At 35.6% G+C, this 27,140-nt stretch overlaps 1 long non-coding RNA gene across 2 annotated transcripts in view; it reads right to left on the bottom strand.

Annotated features, from left to right (window-relative positions):
- LOC131275855 (uncharacterized) overlaps positions 1 to 27,140 on the bottom strand; it is a 64,084-nt gene that overhangs the window by 11,382 nt on the left and 25,562 nt on the right. Inside the window, exon 3 of one of the 2 annotated variants that reach the window (XR_009183327.2) lies at positions 1,839 to 1,898. This is a non-coding gene — a long non-coding RNA (uncharacterized lncRNA). Of the gene's footprint in view, positions 1 to 1,838; positions 1,899 to 26,552; positions 27,005 to 27,140 lie in introns of those variants that run through there. The other variant, XR_009183328.1, reaches the window with a different exon arrangement.

The raw sequence follows: 27,140 nt of genomic DNA on the forward strand, positions 1-27,140 counted from the left end.
AGGCTTTCAATTAAATATATAACCCACTATACCCGTCACCTAAGTCCTATGAGGGCATTGCCATAGTTTAGTCACATTTAATGATGAAAATTTTCTAAATAACAATGGAAGATAGCAAGTAAAACAGAAAAATCATTAAAATAATTTATTCATCAACTAACGTTATAGCTAAAGTGGAAGCCAATAGTCCTGTTGATGACATACTCTAATAAAGTCATTCTTTGTTTTATTCTCTAAGCAGATCTGCGCAGTTTAGCAACCAGGTGGTTGATGTTACGTATCTTAAATAATTAGATTTGATCTGTTTCTTACTTTTCATTTCAGGGTTTGTACGTAGGTAAATAATGTCTAATTACTTCATATAGTAAAAATAGTACTTTTTAAAGAATGGTGGTTAAATTTTTTTTATAAAAATAAGTTCACTTTTAAAAAGTTGATATTTTTCTTTTGGGCAACATCATACTTATGATGGTATTTAGAATTTCTATTTTCATATAAACAAAACTTTTCATGGATATAATTATTTAATATTAAAAGTTAAATGCCACACCTTTTTTAAATGTGCATTTGGCAGGTTAATATTTCCAGCTTTTAATTTAGTATATTGTAGATAATCAAAGAAACTCTCTAAAAGTAACAATTAAATTTCTTCACTTAATGTGGTGTTTAGATGCAAATGGAAGTGAATTTAATGCAAAGCTGCCTGCTCCCAACATACTTTGATATGTGAGAAATATGCCTCTATGATAACTCTTAGTAAATTAAGAACATTTGCAGATTTTAGGACATTGTGTTGTAGCTTGGTTTAATTTCATTTCAAAAGACCATTAAGGGTATTATAGAGAGCTGATCTTTATGAGTTGTTTTATGAACAAGGCATAAACAAATGAATTAGCAAGATTCTAACCTAAAAGTTTAAGCTTTAAATGGTGTGTAGACATATTTTAAATCAAAACAAGAGAAACCTTAGCTTAGCTTGTTCTGTTTATTTCTTCTGTCATCTGAATGTAAGAGATTTCTTAGATTTATAACAAGCATTAAATTCATATGTGTGTGGGATTTTTATCACACACCAATGCTGAGGCTTATTAAATAAAACCAATTTATGCATTTGCCTTTGAAAATGAAAACTTACATTCAAATGTTCTGCACAATTTTAACTTGAGTATATTTTAAAGAAAATCACGTTAGTGAAAGCCACTTTCTGGCTAGGAAAGAGAATGTTGAAGTAATTACAATACAGCTAAAGTGCCCAAAGAGATGGAATACTAGAGAAAGAGGATGATAGAAACAGAAAAGTGGATTGAATAGACTAGTTTTTCAGAATTTTCCTGAGAGAAGTTGAATTCAAACTATAGTTATTTCCTGATTATTTATGAATGAGCATCCAATACATGGATTAAATGGCTCAGGTCTAGGATGTGAGGCATTGTTGATAAATTACATTAGGTGAAACCCCGTTTGTCTGTGTTCTGTATAGCAAAATCAGACTGATATTGAAATCAAAGGCAGCTTTCAAGAAGAAAAGGAAAAAAAAAATCAGTCTATAGGCTTGGAGAGAAGAAAGAATGAAGCAGAATACAAAGTGCATGCTAAGTTAAAGATAAATGCAATTGTCAGAAAGACACAAATGCTATATTCTAGCTAAAGGTAATATAACATCATATAATGTATAGTTTCATTTTATACTATTATCATCAGAGGATATGCACGTATTCACAAAATCTCACCTATATAAGCTAAGAAATTATATACATAATTTTAAAGACTATAAATTGTTTTCTATTATGCAAGATACATTCATTTATTCATTCAGTAAATACATATAAAGCACTTACTCTGTACAGATCCTGGTCTGGTTCTATTCATGCAGTAGTTGAAGACAGGATGGTGGTTGTCTATGTAGGTGGTAGGAGAAGAAATTAATAAAATAGTTAAGTAAAGTGTGAAACAGGCTAGAAAATTATAATTGCTGAGGAGAAAAATAAATCATGAAAGGTGGATTGGTAATTTTTGGGTGAGAATGCATGCAAATTTAAATAGAATGACCATATATCCAGCAATTCCACTCCTAAGTATATACCCAAAAGAATGTAAACAGGGAATGGAACAGATATTTATTCTATTATGTTCATATGAGCATTATTCACATCTGCCAAAAGCTGGAAACAATCCAATGTTCAGCAACAGATGAATGGATAGACAAAAGGTGTTATATGCATACAATATAATATTATTCAGCAGTAAAAAGGAATGAAGTTTTGATACATGCTCCAACATGCGTGAACCTCAAAGACATTATTCTAAATGAAAAGAGCAAGACATAAATGGACAAATGTTTTGCTTCCAATTACATGAAATACATAGAATAAGCAAATATATACAGTTATAAAGAATATTAGAGGTTACCAAGGGCTGAGGGGAAGGGGAACAGCACATTATTGCTTAATGGTTTTGAGGAGATGAAAATATTTGGTAATGTATGGTGGTGATAGTAGCACATGGTAAATGTAATTAATGTCACTGAATTGTACACTTAAAATGGTTAAAATAGCAAATCTATTTATACATATTTTTCTATCTATATATACACACATACACACCATGAATTTTAGAAACTCAGTTTTGACATGACTTTTGAGATGATTTTTACTTGTCCAAATGGAGAGCCTGAGCTGGGAGCTTGGTGTATGCACCTGCCAGCACAGACGCCTCAGCCCAGTTTGATGTGAGCTACCTAAGAATCTGATTCTTAGCCTACTTTTCCTGCTTAGCTGTAGTTTTCTGTATATCTTTGCTGGTCTGTTCCAATAACCCACATTTTTATATTGAACATTTCTGTTTGATCAGGGAAAATTTCATCGAGAAGGTGATCTTTCAGTAAAGACTGGAGGTTGGGAGGGAGGGGGAAATGCCACTATCTGTGTGGAGGCTGAAGAAGAACCTACCTAGAATGTTTCAGAACAAGGGGCTCAGTGGTGTGTAATTGTAAATAGTAGAGCAGAAATTAATGAAATCTGAAGCAGTTAAAGAATGGAGAAAATCAGTTTAATAAAAGGCAGATTCTTTGAAAATATCAATAAATTGATAATTTAACTTCAAAAAAAGAAATCAAGAAAAACTAACAAAGGAAAAAAGGGAATAAAGCACAAATTGCTAAGATCAGCAATGAAAGAGGGTTTATCATTACTAATCTGATAGTCATTAAAAGAATAATAAGGAATATTATGAAAAAATCTATGCCCACAGATTTGATAACTTAGATAAAATCAATAAAATCTTTGAAAGAAATAAATTACCAAAATTCACATATGGAGACGTAGATAAACCAAATTGGTCTATAACTGTTAAAGAAATTGAATCAATAATTAATAACTTTCAAAAAAGGAAGTGCCAGTCCCAGATGGTCTCACTGCTGAATTCTCCCACATTTAAGGAAGAAATGATGGTAATTCTCTACAATCTCATCCTGAAAATAGAAGGAGAATACTTCCTAACTCATGCTATAATGTCAGCATTATCCTACTATGAAAGCCAGATAAAGACATTAAAAGATAGGAAAACTACAGAGCAATATCTTTCATGGACATAGATATAAAGTTTCACAATAAAATTAGCAAATAGAATCAAATAGTATATAAAAAGAACTGTCTGCCATGGCCAAGTGGGATTCACTCTAGTTATGGAAGCTTGGTTCAATATTCAAAATCAATTAATGTAATCCATCACATCAACAGACTAAAGAAAAAAATCATAGTAATAGATGGAACAAAAACATTTGGCAAAATCCAATATCCATTCATGAAAAAAAAAAAACACCTAACAAACTAAGAATGGAAGGGATATTGTTCAGTCAGAAAGAAAAGCTAACAAATCCTTAGAGCAAATGTCATACTTAATGGTGAGACTAGATGCTTTCTCCATAAAATCTAAGACAAGGTACGGATGTCCTCTAGTACCACTCTATTTCATCATTGTACTGGAATTCCTACCTAATGTAGTATGACTCAAAAGGGAAACAGATTGAGCAGGAAGACATAGAATTGCCTCATGATGATGTGTTTGTCATTTCCAAAAGAAACCTGACATAAAAAATCTGAATTAATAAGTGATGGCATCAGGGTTAAAGTTAATATACAAGCAATTAATTGCTTTCTAACACTTCAGCAATGAACAATTTGAATTTGAAATTAAAACACAATATCATTTACATTAACACCAAAAAAAAAAAAATGAGAAATACTTAGGTATATATTTAATGGAATAGATATAAGATATTTGAGGAAAACTACAAAACCGATGAAAGAAATCAAAGATGATCTAAATAATGGAGATATTTCCATGTTTATGGATAGGAAGACTCAATATTTTTATGATGTCAGTTCTTCTCAACTTCACCTATAGATTCAATGCAATCTCAATCAAAATCCCATCAAATTATTTTGTGGATACAAACAAACTGATTCTAAAGTTTATACGGAATGGCAAAAGATCCAGAATAGCCAATACAATTCTGAAGAACAAAGCTGAAGAACTGGCCCCAACCAACTTAGAAGCATACTGTAAAGCTACAGTAATCAAGACAAAGTGGTGGTGAAAGAATAGACACATTGATCAATGGAAGACAATATAGAATATGTTGGGTACTTTTTCCTCCTCTTCAATTTTTATGATAAATTTAAACAGGATTGGTATTAATTCTTCTTGACACATTTGGTAGAATTCACCTGTGAGGCCATCTCGTCTTGTACTTTTCTTTTTTTGGGAGATTTTTGATGACTGATTCAATCTCTTTAAATGTGATTGATTTGTTAAGTTCTTGTATTTCTTGTAGCATCAATGTAGATTGTGCATTTCTAGGAATTCGTGCATTTGTCTAGTTTGTTGCTATGCAGTTTCTCATAATATCCTTTTATGATCATTTTATTTCTGCTAATCAGTCATAATTCCCCCCCCCCATTTCATTTATGATTCTATTTTTTGTATCTTCTGTGTTTTTTCTTTGTTAGTCAAATTTATTGACCTTCTGAAAGAACCAGTTTTTGGTTTTGTTGATTTTTTCATTGCATTTGTTCCCAACTTCATTTATTTCTGCTCTAATCTTTATTATTTCTTTTCTTCTGCTTGCTTTGGGATTGATTTACTGTTCTTTTTCTACTCTCTCCAGTTGTTCAGTTAGATCTTTGATTTTAGGTCTTTCAAAATATGAGTTTAGGGCTATAAATTATCCTGTCAGCACTGCCTTCACTGTATCCATAAGTTTTGATAAGCTGTAGTCTCATTTTCCTTCTTCTCAATATATTTACTAATTTCACATACAATTTCTTCTTTGACATACTGATTGTTTAAGAGTATGTTGTTCAGCCTCCATACATTTCCATTTTCCCCTTTCTCATCTATTATTGATTTCCAGTTTCATTCCATTATGATCTGAGAAGGTGCTCTGTATCATTTTAATCTTTTTTTATTTATTGAGACCTGCCTTGTTACCTAACATGTGGTCTATCCTGGAGAAAGATCCATGAGCACTTGAGAAGAATTTATAACTCACTGATTTGGGATGTAATGTTCTGTATATGTCTGCTAGCTCTAACTCATTTATCATATTGTTCAAGTTCTCTGTTTTCTTGTTGATCTTCTTTCTAGTTCTATCTAATGATGTGAGTAGTGTGTTGGTGTCTCCAACTATTATTGTAGAGATCTCTATTTCTTCCTTCAGTTTTGCCAGACTTTGACTCATGTATTTTGGGGCACCCTGGTTAGGTGTATAGATATTTGTGATTGTTACTTCTTCCCTGTGGATGGTCCCTTTTATTAATATGTAATGGCCTTCTGTATTACTTAAAATGTTTTTGCATTTAAAGTCTGTTTTGTCCAATATTAGTACAGCTACCTCTACTTGTTTTTGGTTACTCTTTGAGTGGAATGTCTTTTTCCAACTTTTCACTTTCAGCCGGTTTGTATCTCTGGATCTAAGGTGAGTCTCTTGTAGGCAATATATGGATGGCTCAAGTTTTTTTTTTTTTTTTTCAATCCATTCTGTCAGACTACATCTTTTGATTGGGAAGTGTAATCCATTCACATCCAATGATATTACTGTAAATGCATTTTACTTTCACCATTGCCCAATACATTTTATGAAGTCAATACACCCTGATACCAAAGCCAGATAAAGATACCACATGATTTGTTTTAGAGATAAAACAAATCTCTCTAAAGAACACAGATTTTAAAATTCTCAACAAAATACTTGCAATAGAATTTAACAACATATCAAAAGAATTATACACAATGACCAAGTGGGATTTAATCCTGGTATGCCAGGGTGGTTCAACATAAGAAAATCAATCAACATAATACATTACATTAGCAAATTGCAGGAAAAAACACATGATCATTTTCATCAATGCAGAAAAGGCACTTGACAAAATCCAGCATTTTTCTTGATAAAAACACTTTGGAAGATAGGAATAGAAGATAAGTTCCTTAATATGATAAAGGGCATATATGAAAAACCCACAGCCAACATTGTACTCAATGGGAAAAGGTTGAAAGCTTTCACTCTAAGATCAGGAACAAAGCAAGGATGCCCACTGTCACCACTGTTATTCAATATGGTGCTAGAAGTTCTAGCTAGAGAAATTAGACAAGGAAAAGAAAAGGTATCCAAATAGGAAAAGAGGAAGTAAAACTCTCACTATTCACAAATGAGAGGTCCTATACCCAGAAAATTTTGAAATGTCTATGACAAAGCTACTTGAGCTAATAAACGAGTTCAACAAAGTGGCAGGATACAAGATCAACACACAAAAATGAGTAATTTTTTGTACACTAGTATTGAACAATCTGAGGAGGAAATCAGGGAAAAAAATTCCATTTACAACAAAAAGACTCAAATACCTAGAATCAATTTAACCAAGTAAGTACAAGACCTATATTTAGAAAACTACAAAACAATACTAAAAAAAAAAAAAAAAACCCAAAACAAAGAAGACCTAAACAAATGGAAAGACATTTTGTGTCATGAATTGGAGGAGTAAATATCATGAAGATGTCAATCCTACCCAAACAGATTTATAGATTCAAAGCAATACCAATAAAAAATCTAAGCCTAATTACAAAATTAGAAAAAGCAATTACCAGATTTCTTTGGAAGGGATTTGTGAGCAATGAAACTATTCTATATGAAACTGTAATGGTCGATACATGTCAATATGATTTTGTCAACCTGAATAACCAAAAGGTTTCTAAAAAAGAAGAGAAATATGAGAGAACTCTCACTGCCTGACCTTGGAATATATTGCAAAACTACAGTGGTCAAAACAGCACAGTATTGGCATAAGATAGACACATTGATCAGTGAAATAGAATTGAGAGCGCAGAAATAAACCCTTATCTAGACAGCCAACTGGTTTTTGACAAACCTACCAAGTCCATATTAATGAGACAAAACAGTCTCTTGAACAAATATTGCTCAGAGAACCAGATATCCATTGCCAAAAGAATGAAAGAGGACCCCATCTCACTCAGTATACAAGAATCAACTTAAAATGGATCAAAGACCTAAATGTAAAAACCAGGACTATAAAAGTACTAGAAGAAAATGTAAGGAAACACCTTTTTTTTTGTCTTTATTTTTTATAGTTACATTAAAAAAATATGAGGTCTCCATGTACCCCCCAACCCCCTCACCCCACTCCTTCCATATCAACAACCTCTTTCATCATCATGGGACATTCATTGCATTTGGTGAATATATTTTTGAGCACTGCTGCACCACATGGATAATGGTTTACATTACAGTTTACACTTTCCCCCAATCCACCTAGTAGGCCATGGCAGGACATACAATGTCCAGCAACTGTCCCTGCAGTACCACCCAGGACAACTCCAAGTCCTGAAAATGCCCCCACATCACATCTTTTTTTCCCTTTCCCTACCCTTAGCAGCTACTGTGGCCACTTTCTTCACATCAATGCTACATTTTCTTCCATTACTAATCACAATAGTTCCAGAATAGAATATCAGTAAGTCCACTCTAATCCATACTCTGTTCCAACATCTTGTGAACCCTGGGATGGTTATGTTCACTCCACCTCTTTATTGAGAGGGGGCTTAGATGCCATGTGGATGATGGATGCAATTCTCCTGCTTGCAGTTGTAGGCACTCTCGGCTCCTTGGTGTGGTTGTTGACCTTCACTTACCTGTCAGCTGGCTGGGGTAAGTCCAGTAAACCAGAGGGCAAGAGTTGCAAGTCTGTTGAGGCTCAGGACCCAGTTGTCACATGGACAGTCCAGAGATTCAGGTCCCCTGAGTATACACCAAACCCCAGTGCCAACCACAGGTCTGGTAAAAGTAACAGGAGAGGCTTGTGAACAAAGATCACATCTCAGTCCAACTCCATCACACTCAGGAACACAAACTCCAAAGTAGGGCCAACTGACATGCACTGAACTACACCTGCCATGACCATAGAACCTGTAGGTCTCTGTATCCTACAGAGTACAAATACCTGGGCTTGTATCTACTTTGGCTGTCTTTGGGACCCTGCTGAGGCATGCATAAGGGTGACCCTTCTGATGACCTCCCGACTCTTTAAGATCTTGTGGTAGGTGCTGGTGTCTTGGAACTTACACCCAAAGCACAAGCGGAAAAAAAAAAAAAGTCGATAAATGGGACCTCCTCAAAATTAAACACTTTTGCACTTCAAAGGACTTTGTTAAAAGGGTGAATAGGCAGCTGACCCAATGGGAGAAGGTATTTGGAAATCACATAACCAATAAGGGCTTAATATAATACATAAAGCAATTCAACAACAAGGAGACAAACTGATTTAAAAATGGGCAAAAGACTTGAATAGATATGTGTCCAAAGAAGAAATACAAATGGTGAAAAAACAAGTGAAAAAATGTTCAACATCATTAATGATTATGGAAATGCAAATCAAAGCTACAATGAGGTATCATTTCACACCTATTAGAATGGCCACTATTAAAAAAAACAGAAAACTACAAGTATTGGAGAGGATGTGGAGAGGTAGAAACCTTATACACTATTGGTGGGAATGTAGAATGGTACAGCCACTGTGGAGGACTGTTTGGCATTTCCTAAAGAAGTTGAATATATATATTTATCACATGACCTAGCAATAGCATTACTGGGTACATATCAAGAAAAACTGAGAGCAGAGACATGAACAGACCTCTGTACGCTGATGTTCATAGTGGCATTGTTCATAATTGCCAAAAATGGTAACTACCCAGGTGTCCAAAAATGTTGAATGGATAAACAATCTATGATATGTGCATATGATGGAATATTATGCACTGTAAGAAGAAATGAAATTGTAAAACATATGATAACATGGATGAACCTGGAGGACATTATGTTGAGTGAAGCAAGCCAGACACAAAAGGACAAATATTGTAATGTTTGCACAATTATGAATAAGTATATTGTGTAATCACATGGAGTTAATAACTAGAATATGGGTCCCTAGAGAATAGAATGAGGTTAGAGAATGGAAAACTGAGGCTTAACTTGTACAGAATTTGTAAAAAGGTTGTGTGTTAATCTTTGGAAATGAATAGAAAAGGTGAAAGTACAATATAAGATTTACAACTGGCAGTGCTATTATATGGGTATGACAGTGGTTAAAAGGGAAAGTCTAAGATCATGTATATTATTAAAAGGAAAGCTAAAAAATGTAACATGAAACTATATAATAGTAAAACCTCATAGGAAATATGGACATGGATAATATTGCATATGTAAGACTGTTTTTCTTTGAGCTGAACAAATGTATGCTAATGTTACAAGATGTTAATAGCAAAAAAAAATTTATGCTAAGTGAAAGAAACCAGACACAAAGTACTACATATTTCATGGTTCCATTTATATAAAATGTAAATATAAGTCAATTTATAAAAATGGAATTAGATTAGTGGTTATGTAGGACTGGGGAAGGATAGAGGGATTGAAAGGTGACTACTAAGGGGTGTGGAATTTTTTTTTTTTTTTTTTTTTGAGTAATGAAATTGTTCTAAAATTTTTTATGGTGATGAATGCACAACATGGTGATTATACTGAAAGCCATTGATGGTACACTTTGGACAGATTGTATGGTATGTGACTATATCTCAATAAAACTTCTTTTTTAAAAAGATAATACAGAGCTCAGAAAGAGATCCATGCAAATTAGTCAACTGATCTTTGAGAAAGGAACAAAGAATGACTCTGGAATACTTGGGCATCCATATGTAAAAGAACATAAAACAAACAGAAAAAAAGAATCTAGACACCATCCTTATACCTTTACAAATTTGAGTTAACAAAAATTAAAACTTAAAATGGATTTTAGACCTAAATGTGAGACTCAAAATTATAAACTTCTAGAAAATATCATATGAGGAAAATGCAGATAATTGGGGTTTAATTATGAGTATTTAGACACAACACCAAAAACACAATCCATGAAAGAAAAAATTAAGTTGAATTTTGTTAAAATTCAAACTTCTGCTCTGCAATAGGTACCGTCAAGAGAATGGAGAGAGAAAACACATACTGGGAGAATATATTTGCACAATACATATCTGATTAAGGTCATCTATCCAAAATATGCAAATAACTCTTAAAACTAAACAATAAGAAAACAAACAACCCAATTAGAAAATGAATAAAAGATGTGAACAGATACTTTACCAAAAAAGATATAATAATATGGGGTATTAATCAGCCAAAAGGGGTGCTGATGCAAAATACCAGACATGGTAGGCTTTTATAAAGGGTATTTATTTGGGGCAAAAGCTTACAATTACCAGACCATAAAGCACAGCATAAATTACTTCCCTTACCAAAGTCTGTTGCCATGTTTTGGAGCAAGATGGCTGCCAACATTTGTGAGTCCCCACCCACCAAAGGGCAGGGATTCAACAGTCTACTGACGTGACCCAATCAAAGTCTTAATCATTATTTAATCAAGTAAAGGTGAAACCTCTGAATCCAATATAATCTAATATGCCCAGAGGAACAAACCAGTTTACAAACATAATCCAATATCTATTTTTGGAATTCATAAACATTATCAAACTGCTATAGTGACATTTTACTCAAATGAATGTCAGTGGGTAGGAACAGCTACTCTTTTCAAATGCCTGGGCAAACTCACCCTTTCTGTACACATGGGTAGGGTTCCTCTCTTGGCCCAAAGAAATGTCTTAATTCCAGATCTCAGCTTCCATGGTTTTCCTCTTAAAACTTTTTCTCCTTCAGTCTCTCCTTTCCATGTCCCTTACAGTCCAAGCTAACAATGGATTTGTTTATAGAACTCTTAAAAACCGTGTTAGTTTAGCATTCAAGAAGCAGGAGTCCAAGCCATCAGACAGTAAGACTTTCTACAATTCTTTCCTAGATAACTGCATCTTCAATCCTGAGTTCCAAGTTTAGTTAAGCTCTCAAATGGGGCACTATTGTCTGGGAGCTTGATTCTCAGAGGCTTGGAATTTCCAGAATCAGTTTCTGTTTTCTTTGTGCCCACAGTTAAGTCTTCAGCTTATCTCTCTCATCTAGCATTTTGCTATTAATATAAGCTGCAAGGAGAAGCCAAGCCACATTCTCCAGGTTTACTTTGGAAAGTTCTTCAGCTAAATGCCCAGGCTCACCACTTTCAAATTCCATCTTCCATAAAACATCAGGAGTCAATCTTGCTAAGTTCTCTGTGATTTTAAAACACAGATCACCTTTCCTCCATGTCCGAGTAATAGTTTCATCATTTAATTCCAAGGCCTCATAAAAATTCTCTTTAGGTCCATATTTCTATCAACAGTCTCTGCAAAGAAATACAGGCCTTTTCTATCAAGCATCTCACAATTCTTCCAAAAAATACCCCTTACCCATTTATAAAACCATTCCAGCATTTTGGTAATTGCAAAAGCACTTCCCCACTCTCTGGTACCAAATTCTGTATTAGTCAACCAAAAGGGGTGCTGATGCAAAATACCAGAAATCTGTTGGCTTTTATAAAGGATATTCATCTGGGGAAGAAGCTTACATTTACCAGGCCATAAAGCATGAGTTACTTCTCTCACCAAAGTCTGTTGCCATATATTGGAGCAAGATGTCTGCCAATGTCTGCAACAGTTCAGGCTTCCTGGGTTCTTCTCTTCCTGCAGGTAGTTTCTCTCTAGCGCAGAGCTGCTCTGCTCTCTCCATGAGGCCAGCTGTAGACTATCAGGCAAATGGCTCGACTCTCTTCCCAGGGTCTCTGTCTCTAACAGAGCCTTCTCTCCTTCCTCATGTATCTGCTTCTCTGTGTGTTTACTTCCCCTTGCTGCAATATCAACCTCCCTTCTCTGCAGTGTGGTTTCTTTGTGGGTCCCCGCCACCAAGGGGGAAGGAACTCAACATCCTACTGATGTGGCCCAATCAAAGTCTTAATCACTATTTAGTCAAGTAAAGGTGAAACCTCTGAATCCATTATAATCTAATAAGCCCAGAGGAACAAACCAGTTTACAAATATAATCCAATATCTATTTTTGGAATTCATAAATAATGCCAAACTGCTACAGATGGCATATGTGTACATGAAAATATACTCAACATCATATGTCATTAGAGAATTGAAAAATTAAAATGAGATACCATTACAACATGTATTAGAATGGCTTTAATCCACAATAACACCAAATGCTAGTGAGGGTGTGCAGCAACAGGAACTCTCATTGTTAGTGGGGGAAATGCAAAATTGTATAATCACTTTGCCAAACAGCTATCTTATAAAGCTAGTTATAGTCTTACTATATTGTCCAGATATCACACTCCTAGGTACTTACCCAATTGAATTGAAACTTAGAGAAAATGTAAAACCTGTATGTGAAAATTTATAGCAGTTTTATTCATAATTGCCTAAAACTGGAAGCAACCAAAATGTCCTTCAACAGATGAATGGATAAACAAACTGTACTGCAGCCAAATAATGGAATATTATTCTAATATAAAAAGAAATAAGACGCCAAGCCATGAAAAACATGGAATAACCTGAAATGCATATTGCTAAGTGAAGGAAGGCAATCCAAAAAGGCTACACATTGTATGATTCCAATTATATGACATTTTGTAAAGGGCCAAACCAAACATACAGTAAAAGAGCAAGAGTTGCTAGTGGTTCAGGGAAGAGGAATGAATAGGTGGAGCATGGGGATTTGGGATCAGTGAAACTATTCTGTATGAAACTTTAATGGTAGATACATGTCAGTATGCATTTATCAAAACCTATAGAACTAAACAACATGCAGAGATTGAATCTATAATTAATAATGCATCAATTTGGTTCATTTATTGTAACAAATGTGCCACAGTAATGCAAGATGGGGCAAACTGTGGGGATGGAGGTGTGTTGGGTATAGTAACTTTATGTACTATCTGCTCAATTATTCTTTAAATCTAAGAAGGAACTTAAAAAAAAATCTATTTTCTGAAGGTCATTCAGATTCAAAGTGTAGGGAAATTGCCTCCAACTCTTGATGGGAGGGGATACAAACTCACATTGCAAAGGTCATAGATAGAGGAAAGGTAATGAACCATTTTCTGCAATCATTCTACCATAACTCATTGTGTGTCAGGCCCTGAATTAAGTTCTTTGCATATATTTCACTTAATCATCACAGAATCTCTATGAATTCATTGTTAATATTACTATATGATGATAGATAACATGTAGGTTTAAGTGAAAAGGAAAAGGGAATGGTTTCCTGGCATGAAAAAGAAAACAAAGTCATTGTAAAGGATGATGAGGTGGTTATTCTTTATTTCCATATGCTGTATATCTAAACCAGAGACAAGATGGCAGGGGAGAGTGAAAGCAGCTTTCAAGATAATAGATCTCTTTCTGAAAAGGTTGAGTATATACTAGAAACTTATTATGCAATGTATAACTCTTCTAGCTATATTCAATTAATGGAAATTAAAAATTCCTGCTCTTACCTGTGGCAAGATTTTAGCTTTGATTGAAATTATGTGTTTGCATTTATTTCTGACTTTTTAAAATCAATATTCCAGTACAATTTTGGAACAGGCAGACTTGAGAACTGCTTGTCAGAATACATGTCTAATTAGAATCATAGAATCTTTTTTAAAATAAACCTTAGCCTTGCCTCGTACTCCACTCTCAAACACTTCTCCTGAGTCAAGCTCACTGCCTGATGAGGTTAAGTGCTGAGTGTCCAGACAGGTCTTGCTGGGTTTGTTAATGAATTCTTTCTTATGTTGAGCCAAAATCTGCTTTACTAGTATTTCTTCCCATTAGTAATTTCCATGATCATCCTATCTGATAAACCATTCCCCCATTATTTTCTATTCCTTTACTTATTTTCTTCGTAGTACTTCTCATAATCTCACAATCTATTATATTTATTTTGGTTTATTAACTTATTATTGTTTTTCTCACTAGAATGACCTCCATGAGGTCAGAAACAGATCAGTTCAGTGCTGTATCTCCAGTATGTGGCACACAGTAGGCATTTAATAAACATTGCTGAAAACAGAATGAATAGCCCTTCTCAACATTTTACTCCTTATTGCATAAGATATTATATCACTCAAAGTGTGTAAGAATACTGCTTTCCCTTTTGGATGTTTACCAAAATTGCTAAACTCATGTTGAACAAGATGGAGCCGTGTAAAGAACAATGTGTAAAATAAAAATGCTCCTATCACTAAGTTGAACAAATCAACATTAGTTTGGTCTGGTTACTCAAATGGCAATGACTCTCTTACCTGAGCTTTGATCCATACTATATTTCTAATTTTAAAGAGATAGGATGACATCTAGATCAGCTAAAACCTTATTAAAAATAGTAATATGTAGTGAGAAAGAATGGTCCAATCAAAAGACAACCATGATATTTTAAAAAAGGGGGAGAGGGGATTCACAGAAGTGTCAGAGATATTACATGGAGACTGTTGGAGCTTCCTTCTGTCCAACTTGGAGCTACGTCTCTATTGTGTAGGTATCTACATCAGGCTTTGTGACCCCTATTCTAATCCTACGAAACAGAACAGCTTTCTGATCACTTTGATTATTTTCTGATCATTCTGCTTTCAGCACAACTTGCCTACAGGGGAAAATGTGCAACTTACCCAATGCTAGTATTGACTTAATGTATTTCTCATTTGAATTTAAAAGGTGCCATTCTGGCAATGCTCATTAGTGTCCATGAGGTACATTATTATGATTCGGTATCCCCAAGTCCTCCCAGCCCCAGGACAATGACTGAGCACATACCTGAGCTTGGCAGGGCTGAGGGACAGATCCTTGGCTAGGTTAAATTCAGCAGTCTGGACAGCCACATGGGTTTCCCTAGTCAGCAGTACTAACCTTACTACTTGGTATGCGATGCCTTAAATGTCCACATTATTCACATCAGGAATCACTTCCTAAATGTTCCCAAAGTAAACCTTTGGGGCAATCCCATTAAGAATTCTGACTCTTTTTTTTCCCCCAAGACAAACACATGCCAAAAAAAAAAAAGTGCTTGAAAGGCTTTGAACAGAGCATGTGCCTTGGTCCCAGGATAACCCCCAAAATTTACTTCCAAAAAACATTTGATGTGTCCTAAGAGAAGTCATGAATATTTCTCTCTGATATTTCTCTGTATTTCTATTTACTCTAGATCATTTCTCGGAATTCAAAAGTACTATTTCCCAATTAGTTAAAATAATGCAACACTTAATCATCTTTACCTAGAATGCTTAATGCTGCTGTGAGGGCTGACTGCCAAGCCCATTATGTGCAGATTCTCACTACAAACACCATTTTGTTTCTTCATTCTTTTTACTCTATTTTGCTTCTTATATTAAGTGACACAAAAGAGTTGTGATCTGCTCTGGGGAAATGAGCATGCTACTCTCTTGCTGCAGTGCACAAACTTAAACTTTAATGGATTCTTCAAGAAAGACCAGTTCACAGCCAGAATTCTTTTCTCCCACAATGGTGACAGGGTAAGAGGAGCCAGGGATTTTTAACAGTGAAGAATGAGAAATGAGGGAACTTTTTCAAAGGGTAAGATGATGTACAAGTTCTAAAAATATTCCATTTGCATTTCAAATATGCCCTTATAGTCTACAAAGAATACAATTCTTGTTACATTTTAAATAATTACACGGACAAATTGATGCTTTTTAGAAGCCACTGGCCATCTATTATTTAGAAGAATATAGAGAGTATTTAGGTGTAAAAACATGCTTAAATGTATACAGAGTAGTGAGAAATATTAGTTATGCTTTTCCTTAGGCTTTAAGTTGAATATTAGCAGTATATTAGGCTATTTTTATAGCTTATTTATTTCAAAATTAATCTTTATAATGCTGAAGCCAAGAGTTCTCTCCCCTTTTTTTTGGATCAATGCTTGTTACACAGCTGACGCCAGCACAATCAACTCACACTTTCTTTCATTTGTACATGTGTCAACACAAGTTGGGCCAAAAATACATTTTAAAAATATTACTGCTTCTATATCATAGGTTCAGTATGGCTGGGAGCTGTAGGTAAAGAAAAAAAATTAAAATATGATCAGCACCCTTTGGAAGATTGTTAATTCAGTTGGTCCTAGCAAATCCTAGGCTTTGGTCAATGGAAGAGGGGAGGATAGCCGCCTCTACCATGTATTGGTAGTCAACTTCATCTTGGGCAAGCAATGGAACTACCTACAACTGTTTCCTCCTTTATGAAATGGAGTTTCAAGATCTGTTAAGGAGATTAAATAAAATAATGGTATTAAAAATCTAGCTCAGGTCCTGGCAAATGTTAAGCACTCAAAAAAACGTTAACAAACAGAGAGGGTATAGGTTGGTGGTTGAGTGCTTGCTTCATAGGTATGAGGTGCAGGGTTCAATCCTTGGTACCTCCTAAAAAAAAAAGTGAGCTATGATATTGTTGCAGAGAAACCGGGTATGCGCGGTATTGAAGGCCAGGACGTGAGAACTCCGAGAAGGAAGTTGGTTTATTTCAACCCGCTGGGTTTGGCAGACTCTTGTCCTAATAAAAACCGGAGAGAGCTGAATAGCCTTTTTCGGACCCTTTTATACAGAGGAAATAGGATTAGGGAGACAAACGGTGGTTGTATGCAAACAGTCTTTTGGTTAGTTACTTCAGTGTTTTATCTGAGTATCAGATAGGTTATTTCCTCCAGGTAAGTTTGACTTAACACATATTCTCCACATTCCAAGCCAGCTTGGATTTAGCATATCTTCCACATTCTGTCTGGATGCAACCTTGAATACACATTCAGTCTTACATCTTTTCTGAACATTCAAAGACTGTAGGGCCTGTATTACTTATTTGGACTTTTAGGGACTAGGTACACTTGGAAACAACTTTGAATTTATGCACAGGCTATATCAATATTTATCCACTCTTCTTTCCATCATCCCTTTACTGATCCTATTAGCACAGGTTATGTGGCACTGTTGCAGGTAATGGAAATACAAAGATGAGTCAATAGTTTCCCTCACTGAGCTTACCATAAAATGAGGGAAACCACAAAAACTATAGATAGGATAAAATTCCCTTTTTTCAACTAAGTGCACATATAGAGAACATTGTTTATTCCATAGACATATACATCACATACATCATTCAGAAATTAGAAAAAATGATGGAATGATAAAAATAATTGTATATTGCTTGTTACACGGCAACTGTTTGCAATATCCCAGTTTATATATTTTTTTAAAATCACCAGGAAGTATATATAAAATCTAACAGTATTAATCATTTTAGTTTACCTGGGGGGCTAGAGGTTCTAATATATTTTGGCAGTTTTCCTAACCATGGATGCTCTTTGGATAATAGATCCTAAGTGGACGTGATGAGGAATGCAAAACATTCCCAATTTCCTGCTATTATAACCTATCACTTGCAGCTGAGTGCACCAGGAAAGGCAAGACATAAAAATCACCTTGGCTAATGGAAATAAAGGAAGAGCTCTCTCCAGAGCAAAGAGAGCTGAAAATATTCAGTAATAGTTATATCCTGTAAATATGGGGCTTAGAAAAGCAAAGGCACATCAAAATTAAATACTGTCATTTTAAAAGTCTGATCTCATGCTTCTATTTATTTTTTCAATCCTAGAACCAGAAAGTCTTTAAATGAAAATAACTAGTTGGTGAAGTTTCACTGCTTCCAGAGTTCAGAGATTTAAAACTGAAAATAATTGCTACCCATTTTGGTGACCTTAAATCCACATTTGAAATCATCTTATATGTCAGATTAGTATCACAAAAGATCTGTATAAATCTAAGTATATTTAAAGTATGCTAGTTGCACTGCTGATAAAAAATAAAAATATATAATCAAATTATCTTCTGAATGAATTAGTTTTATAAATACTTTATTGAGTTTGACGAGCAAAAATTCCATATATTACATGTCCCCCTTTTTACTGCATATTTGACCTATGAGCTATTTAGAAGTCTATGTTTAATTTCCAAATGTTTAGTATACTTTAAAGATACATTCTGTTACTGACATGTACTTTAATTCCATTGTGTTCAGAGAATATACTCAGAATGCTTTCAGTCCTCTTACATTTAATTAGACTATTATTTTATTGACCAAGAAGTTGGTCTCTCTTGGTAAATGTCTCACATCCACTTGGAAAAAAAATAAATAATACATCCTCCTAATGTTAGGTAGATGTTCTATAAATGACAATTAGTTAAAGTTAGTCAATAGTGTTCAAATCTTCTGTATCCTTACTGATTTTTCAGTTTACAAATTATATCAATTACCAAGAGGAGAGTGCAGAAATTAACTATAGTCATAAATAAGTCTTTTTTCCACATTTCTTTCAAATTTTGCTTCATGTATTTATGAGCTCTGTTATTGGGTGAATACACCTTTGAGATTATTATGTCATCTTGATGAACTGACTCTTTAATCATTAAGAAATATCACTTTTTATCATAATATTCATTGTTCTGAGGCTTACTTTATTTGATATTAAAATAACTATCTAAATTTCTTTTGATTAATATTTGAATAGCATATTTTTTTTCCATCCTTTTACTTATAGCCTATTTATTTCTTTATATGTAAGTAGGTTTCTTAGAGTTAGCATGTGGTTGTGTCTTCCTTTTCTTATCCAGTCAGATAACTTATGCCTGGTAATTGGAATACTTATTTATTTATATTTAATATAATTAAAAGGTTGACTTTAAATCTATCTTCTAAATATTTGTTTTCTATTTGCCTAATTTTTTGGCTTGTTTTTATGTTTCTGACTTCTTTTGGATTAATTATATATTTTTAAATTTCATTTTATCTTGACTGTGACCATAATTATTAGATATAGCTCTTTTTATTTTTTTAAGATTTCCCTAGAATTAGGATCAGCAAAATTTTTCTCTAAAGGACCAGATAGTAAATATCCTCAATTCAGCAATGCTTTTGAGTTTTATTTGGGTCTCCCTCACCTCACCTGTGATAAGAAAATTCCTCCAGATAGAAAGTCAGGAAAATCATAGAGCGCACCTCCTTTGTTTGCTTTCTCTCATGGATCACATTCTTCTACTGCCTATAGTCCATTTTCTTTAAACAGTGGTTTCATATATTTTGTCTAGTTTTCTAACAGTAGGTTAAGTCTAGTACTTTCTTCTTCATTGCAGCTGGAAGTGGAAGGGCTGTTACATCTGACCAGAGACTTGAATAATGACACATCTTATATTTGAACTTAAGAATAAACAGTGTTATTGCTGAATTTTTAAAATTTAAACTTCCAATATTATCAAGCACTTTCCATTTAATATTGGCATGACATTCTCACAATGACCCCAGAATTCTGAAACCTCTGAACATCAAAACACAAAATGTTGAAAAAAATCACATAAAAATCTTAAAGTAGAATGCTACTGAAACTGTTTAATAAAGTTATTATGTGGGGTACAAATATGTAAAATTGGCATCTGGGGAACCATCAAAATCTACTTAGAAGACATTATGATATTTACAAAGCACTTTATTAAAACAGCTCTTGCTACTTGGTGTTTAATAAGCAAGTCCCTCAATTATTATATATCACCAGAATTATTGTCAGTGACAAAGTGCTTATTATGAAATATTTCCCTATTTTTATCTTATTCTCTTTCCCTAACTCCTTAAGGTAGGCTCAAACTCCTTGGCCATAGCAAGGCAAGAGAGCAATTTCAACAGTAGACTAGTAAAATAGCCAATATTCACCATTAATTGGCTATCAAGAGAAGGAAATTGATCATATGCTGATAGAAAGTTCCCAGGTATAATGGGTACATCATCATGAGTCTGTAAAACATGAGTTTACTATTGTTACCAGATTTTGATTAGATTCTTGACTATGCTGCAGAAATGAATTTCAAGAGTATATCGGGTGAGTTAGACCAGTAATTAATTCAGGCAGGGAGGGAAGAGAAATGGGAGAAAATAACAGATCAGGGGTTCCAGGTAGAGAGGAAGGGGCTGAAAAGTGATAAAGAGGGCTGATTTACAGACTACAATTCCCCATTATAGGTTATAAATCCCCAGGTTTACTTGTGTAGTAGATCCAAGCAGGGAAGAAAGTAGCCAGAACCGGGGTTCAGAGGTAAGAGAGTACACAGGAGTGCTTAGGCTCTATGTCTGCCCCTTTGAACTGTTAACTATCCCACCCTTTGCTAATGGCAGGGGAGGAGTTCCAGATGTTTTGATTGCCTATTTCTCCCATCAGTCACCCAGGATGATAAAGTCCTGGGGGAATATTTGGGGCTTCTCCTGGCTTCCGGAGGAGATCTTCTGAGTGGCAAAATCTTGGGGGTTACTGATGTCCACGTGGACTTCTTGCCAGGTTCCAGATCTGTCTATTGATTTCCTATCTTACTTGCCTGCTTCCTTATTACTCAGTTGAGCCACAGAGAGTTCTCAGGAACTTCTTGAGTAGACAAGCTTGGTGAAATTTTCCTTTTTCAACAAAATCCATCCTGTTGCAATTGTATCATTAGTCTGCAGAATAAACTATTCTTACATATAACCAAGGGTTATGAATAAACAATTAATTATGATTACTAAATCATTATATAGATGCCTATATATTATAAAATAGCAAAAGGTTAAGAAGACCTGAAAATACTGAAGCTGGCTAGAGTAGTCCCACCCCTCTAGCCAACTCACTCTAGACTTAACCTCACCCTTGTTTATATTTACTATTGTGATGGTAATTCTAGATTGAGCTCACCCTTGTGTATGCTTTCTGTTGGGGTGGTAACCACACCACCTTCCTCTGCTTAACACCCTTATGGAAAACAGGACTGATCTCTGCTCTGTACTTGCCTATCTCAGAACCCTGACCTCTGAAAATGATTATAACTTTGTAAATCCCTGGTTTGGGGTCCACTCCCAACTTGTTCAACCCCTTAATGTTTGTTCAGGAAGGAACTTGTGTCCAGCTCCACCCTAGTTATTCACTAGCACACTGATGTTATAAAATATTAGATTTCTGTAGGTCAGGGAGGCAGTGTTTGGGCCATCTAAGGGGACCCTACTTGTACAACCAAATAACCTTTTCCTCTCTTTGAAAGCTGGGTGTCTCAGGAATTGGCTTTAAAGACACATTGGGAGAAAAGAACCCACTTTTGCTCGGTATCATACTCATTCCAATTCTTTCACCAAGCTGCAACTGACTAGGTCACATGTTGTTTTGTTGTTGATTACTGTGTATTTCATTGTTGTTAGAGAAAAAATGATGCTCACTGGGACACGGAGACTGAGGATTGCAGTCAGGCAGGAGTTTACTAGGAAGCTCTCCCTACAGAGCGGGTCTGAAGATTAGACTTCAGCCCCCCCCCATCAATATGTTGGGGGTCTGAAGAGAAACTTCAGCCTGCTCCTGGAAGGTACAGATGTGAATTTAAACAGTACATCAATAGACAGGAAAATGTTAGTCTGCAGGGAAGGGGTTAGAGTCCAAGTATAGCCTGTGATTAATTAGGGGTTGTAAAAGTGAATTCTTCTTGTGCATGGCTTGGGGTAGTGGGCTAGGAGGTAAGGTATTCTTGGAATGTGGGAGTCTGGAAGGGATGGGTCCTTATCTGCTCCATTCCCACTGCGATATGGCTTATCCTTGGGGGGAAATAGGCTGTTTTCCGCAAGTAGGCATCTTACTCAATTGGTGGGAATGGAGTCACAGCCTTACGACCTCTTAATCATTGCAAACCTTGTAAGGGGGAAACTCTAACAATCGTTATGTAGTTTTTCTCATTTTAATAGCTTTGATGTGAGGAGAGAACTCAGTAACCAGAGTAAATGGAAACAGCAACTGGTGGAAACTTCGGTATCTCTTGGCAAACTCAAACTGTGCCCTCCATAGTGCTCACTTTGGTGTTCACAAATGTGCAAACTACGTTCAGTCTTCTCTTGTCTTAACTCATTGCTGTCAATTAAATAAGAAAATTCTTCAGGTTTGTCTTGATGACCAGAGAAATTCAACACAGCATGTAAAATCTTTTAAAAATTCTGATATTCTCCATAGCATTATCTTTTCCTGTTAAAAATTATTTTTTCAAAATATAAATGCTAATTATCATACTATGTACATATACATTCAGTTATTATAAACTACTCTCATTATTAAACTAAAATATTAAATTTTGATCATTCTTTACTGGTTCAGTGTGGGATGCTAGATTTACAATCTCAAGGAATTATATCTTTATGAAGAAATACATCTTCATTCAAAATTGCTCAATTTCTTCATTTCTCATTCCCTAATTACAGTTTCAGTTACCCCTCAAATATGTAATTAGAAATTCAATTTTTAAAAATTCTTCCTTATGGAGGTTTTTCCTTCAAATCTCTACAGTAACTTGCCAGTGAAACTGTTTTTTAGACATGGGCCCATAAAGTAATCTGGAAGCAGATAAAGCTACATCTGCTGTCATCATGATGAAGATGTAAGGTTTTTTCCAAGCTCCTTTGCAACATCTTGTCTAGAAAACAGAAATTACCCAGCCTGGGCTTCTCATATATGTTATAACCAGAGCACAAATGTTCTCTTCATTCTGTACTTAATATCTTATTTCTACTACTTTAAAGCCCAAATTTCTGTCTACAATCACCACCTGAGTATAGAGGTGCAGTGGAAGTAAGAAGAGACAACATAGACATACAAACATTTCTTCTCTTTTGTGGACAAAGTCTCAGTTTTGCTGTTTATTTTTGTTTGTTTTGTCAATGACTCCTGCATGGCCCTGGAAACTGAGTCATAAAATTAAAAAAATCATTCAGAATTGAAGCTTTTGCCATGAGGAAATTCTTTTTTGAGGTAATATCTCTAGCAGAATGCCAGACATGAACTCCAGGACTCTATGGGAGATATTAGCAAGTCTTGAAGTTGAAGTCAAACTAACTGCAAAGCTTTTGCTCTGCCTTCCTTTCCATTGTTGTTTTCTGACTCATATTTTCCCCCAATTTTATTGCTTAACAACAGGAAAGACTACATTTTCATTTCAAGTAAGATACAAAGACTCTTGCTGTGGCTTTCAAGGTATATTAGTCAGCCAAAGAGTGCTAATTCAAAACACCAGGAATCTGTTGGTTTTTATAAAGGGTATTTACTTGGGGTAAAAACTTAGAGTTACCAGGCCATAAAGCATATGTTACGTTCCTCACCAAAATCTCTTGCCACATATTGAAGCAATATGGCTTCCGACATCTGCAAGGGTTCAGCCTCCCTCTTCCTTTTAAGGCTCCATGGTCCCAGCTTCTTCCAATATCAGCTGTAGGCTGGGATAAGTCTCATCTCTGTCCTGGGGCTCACTCCTCTCCGGGCTGAGCTGCTCCGGTCTTTCCACAAGGTCAGTTGTAGATTATCAGGCTTTCTCTCTTCCCAAGCCTCTGCTGTGTCTATGGAGCCATCTCTGTTCCTCTGTTTTCTTCTTCTGTGCGTTTACTTCCTGGGGCTCCAGCTCAAAACTCCAACCTCCCGCCTCTGTGGTGCAGTTTCTCTGTGAGTCCTTGCCCCTTTGGTGGGCAGGGACTCAACGCCCTACTGATGTGGTCCAATCAAAGTCTTAATCATTATTTAATCAAATAAAAGTGACACTTCTGAATTCAATACGATTTAATGTACCCAGAGAAACAAACCAATTTACAAACATAATCCAATATCTATTTTTGGAATTCAAAAATAATAACCAAACTGCTACACAAGGTCATGCATGACTGGTAGCTGACCTGGTACACTCATCCAACCTCACCTCATGCCCCTCTGCCATTGTTGATTTGATGATGCACAAATGTCCTCCTTGTCCTTAAAAGCACCAAGTTTCCCCCTTCTTACTGCCTTTATTCTTAATTTTATTTTTGAGCTTAAACCCATCTTTCCTGAGATATTTATGAGAGGGGTCAAATATTACCCCCCACTCTAATGTCAACTGCATCACTCTACTATTTTACCCACTTTATTTCATTGGTTTGTTCATTTTTTCCTATAGAATATAAGCCACCTGAGGGTAGAGATCTTGAGGGATTCCTTTGTTGCTATATTATCTCAGCTTTGAGCTTAAAGTGTATTACTTAATGAGCAGTCAAAAATATTTTTTCGAAAAACTGAATACCTATTCCTCTTTCATATTCCTATAGTAATGAGGAATGGAGTAGTTTGCACCCATATGTGAATGGTGAAATAAAATTACAACCTTTCGGTAAGGTTGGGAAAAGATTATTTTTCACTCTGTTTTACCTCAATTTCTGACTAAGAAAAAGGTGATGAAAATGTATTACAAACCCATGTGCAACACCTGGACTAGAGTGAGAACAAGTTCAGAGCCTAGCACACAAAATTCAAGGCAGTACCTACACTCCGGGTATTGCAAGTGGTAGCCCTATACTTGGGCAACTTTGAGAGTGAGTGCTTCCTTAAGTTGTACATGCTAGGTGCCTCTCTGGTCTCACCTTTGTCCTGAACCTGTGAGTATCTTTTACTAATGGATCTTTGGGACATTAAAATTAAGGTTTGCCATAGAATTGGGTTACTTTTCCTTGTTTTAGGATTAGGGTTGCAGGTAAAAATCCAGACTTCCCACTTAAATGTTAATTTCACATAAATGACAAATATTTTTATTATAAATATGTTCCAAATATTTAATGGGGCATGTTTACACTAAAAAATCATTTTTTTTCCCCTGAAATTCAAATTCAACTAATGCCTCCTATATATTTTTTTCTCTTTATTTTTTTTTAAATGTTAGATTAAAAAATATATGAGGTCCCCATATACCCCCCACCCCCTCATCACACTCCTCCCACATCAACAACCTCTTTCATCATCCTGGCACATTCACTGCATTTGGTGAATACATTTTGGAACACTGCTGCACCACATGGATAATGGTTTACATTGTAGCTTACACTCTCCCAGAGTCCACCCAGTGGGCCGTGGCAGGACATACAATGTCCACCATCTGCCCCTGCAGTACCTCCCAGGACAACACCAAGTCCTGAAAATGCCCCCACATCATATCTCTTCTTTCCTCTCCCTACCCTCAGCAGCTACTGTGCCTACTTTCTCCACATCATTGCTACAGTTTCTTCCATTACTAATCACAATAGTTCCATAGTAGAGTGTCAGTAAGTTCACTCTAATCCATACTCTATTTCTCCATCCTGTGGACCCTGGGATGGTTATGTCCACTCCACCTCTGTATCAAGAGGGGGCTTAGATTCCATATGGATGATGGATGCAATTCTCCTGCTTGCAGTTGTAGGCACCCTCGGCTCCCTGGTGTGGTGTTTGACCTTCTTCACTTCCCTGTTCTCTGACCTAGGTAAGTCCAGTGAACAAGAGGGTACGAGTTGCAAGTCTGCTGAGGCTCAGGGCCCAGCTGGCACATGGACAGTCCAGAGATTCAGGTCTCCTGAGTATACATCAACCCCAGCACCAACCACAGGTCCAGTAAAAGTGACAGGAGAGGCATGTGTAGAAAGGTCACATCTGAGTCCAACTCCATCACACTCAGGAGCACAAACTCCAAAGTAGGGCCAACTGACATGGCACTGAACTCCAGAGCCATCTGCAATGACCATAGAACCTATGAGTCTCTGTAGCCCTCAGGAGAGCCAGTACCTGTGATTGTATCTAAATTGGCTGTCTCTGAGATCCTGCTCAGGTTTGCATAAGTGTGACCCCTCTGATGACCTCCCGATTTTTTGGGTCAACTCCAAAAAATGAGTCACCGCCTATAGTTTATTTTCTGAATCTGGCAACCCAATCTGAAGGTTTTTCTGGTGGAATAATTTCAGGCCAGTCATTCTGTGGCAGATATCTCCTCCTCAATAATGTCATAGAGGTAGGTTCTCTTCTGTCCTATAAAGCATCACCTAAATAATGAAATGCCAAGTGGAGAGTCTCACAAGCATTGCTACACTTTTAATCTTCTCAACCCTCCCATTTTTCTTTGCAATGGGAACATATCAGATCAAGTAGATATTACCACTCAAAGCTTTCATAAAGTATTGAACATTTAATTTGAGTTTTCTAAATGGCCAAACCTCCTTTAAACGTTTGAAAACTTTGTACATTTACTAATAACCGATTCCCCAGAGGTCTGCGTTGTACATCCGGGAAGCTACTGACCACACCCTCTTCTGTACCACATTCCATCTAAGATAGTTAAATGCATACCTTGTTTTTTGTTCTCTAAGAAGTTCTGAGCTTTAAAAAAAAATAAAAACAAAAGTATGCCTGTATGCAGCTTGTAAACAAAGCCCCCTTTAGCACAGGCTGCATTTTAGTTGCTAGGCAAGAGAATAGTGCTCTCTTGGCAGGAACAAGACTCAAAATTTCAAGTGGAGAAAGATTCTGTCTTTCCTTCTTTTACAATCACCTTACTGAACCTTTCTCAAAGCAAGACATTGGCAGGCAAAGGTGTTAGAATCCATTTCAGCAGCACCAGATAGGAAGATGTGCCCGGGATAATTGAAGAGCCATAAAATAAATTATCTATGATGAGAAAAGAGGAATAATTTATCAAAAGACAATGTATTAACAATTTTTAAACAATAAAACCAATAATCTATTACCTAGTAGTTAAGAATACAAACCATGTGCTGTGATCACAGAATGAACAAAGTAACAG

This window comes from Dasypus novemcinctus, chromosome 24 (assembly GCF_030445035.2).
Source record: "Dasypus novemcinctus isolate mDasNov1 chromosome 24, mDasNov1.1.hap2, whole genome shotgun sequence".
Lineage (NCBI taxonomy): Eukaryota > Metazoa > Chordata > Mammalia > Cingulata > Dasypodidae > Dasypus > Dasypus novemcinctus.